Source organism: Zingiber officinale, chromosome 8A, assembly GCF_018446385.1.
Source record: "Zingiber officinale cultivar Zhangliang chromosome 8A, Zo_v1.1, whole genome shotgun sequence".
NCBI classification, from domain to species: domain Eukaryota; kingdom Viridiplantae; phylum Streptophyta; class Magnoliopsida; order Zingiberales; family Zingiberaceae; genus Zingiber; species Zingiber officinale.
The window spans coordinates 83,912,130-83,913,071 of NC_056000.1; the positions used below are offsets into that span (position 1 = coordinate 83,912,130).

Below are 942 nucleotides of genomic sequence, written 5' to 3' on the forward strand. Positions count from 1 at the left end.
GTTGCGTAACATGTTTTTGGCGTCGTTACCGGGATTGTTCGCATTAACATTAGTTGATTAGCAATTTAGGTCATCTAGACTTGTAAATAGTTTTTGTTTTCTATTTTCATAATTCAAAAAAAAATCTCTGCATTTATTTCTTGTTATTAGTTAAAGGTTCAAATTTTCTTTTTCTTTATTTTTGCATTCTATTTCTTGTCTGTAATTCTTCATTTTTGTTTTTTTCTCATAATTTTTTTAGGTTATCTATGAGTACTAACATGTCAAGCAAGGCCTTAAGAGGTTTCTCTGCACCCATTTCTATAAGATGTTTATCTCCTATTGTGCAACCTCATATTGAAGCAGAAAGTTTCCAACTAGACCCAGAGTTAATTTCCATGATACAAGGTCACAAATTTGGAGGAGAAGCATCAGAAAGTCCTTATCTGCACCTTGAGACATTTCTAGAGCTTTGTGATATGGTGAATTGTGAAGGAGTATCAGCAGATGCAGTTCGATTGATGGCATTTCCTTTTAGCATCAAGGATAAAGCAAGGACTTGGTTATATTCTCTCCATCCTCAAAGCATCACAAGTTGGGATCAATTGGAGCAGCAATTTCTGAATCATTTTTTTCCTCCAAGCAGAACAATCTACATGAGGAGTTGCATCATATATTTTTCTTAGGCACATGGAGAATCAATATTTGAAGCATGGGACAGATTCAAGAGTCTACAAAGACAGTGCCCTCATCATGGTTTATAGAAATGACTGATTCTACACATATTCTATAGGGGGATTTCTTTTTCAAATAAGTGTTTGTTAGATTCATCAGCTGGAGGGTCTTTTATGGACAAGAGTATAGAAGAAACTTATACATTAATTGATCAAGTGACATTGAACCTCCAAGGATGGTCGAGAAAAAGTTGGATGGAATCTCCCTCAGAAATTCAAGAAGTACAAG

The 942-nt window shown here is 34.8% G+C and overlaps 1 non-coding gene across 1 annotated transcript; it reads right to left on the reverse strand.

Moving 5' to 3' along the window:
• Positions 1-633: 633 nt before the first annotated feature.
• Positions 634-739, reverse strand: LOC122013150. The gene has a single exon (XR_006120488.1). It is a non-coding gene; the product is annotated as a small nucleolar RNA R71 (small nucleolar RNA).
• Positions 740-942: the final 203 nt, after the last annotated feature.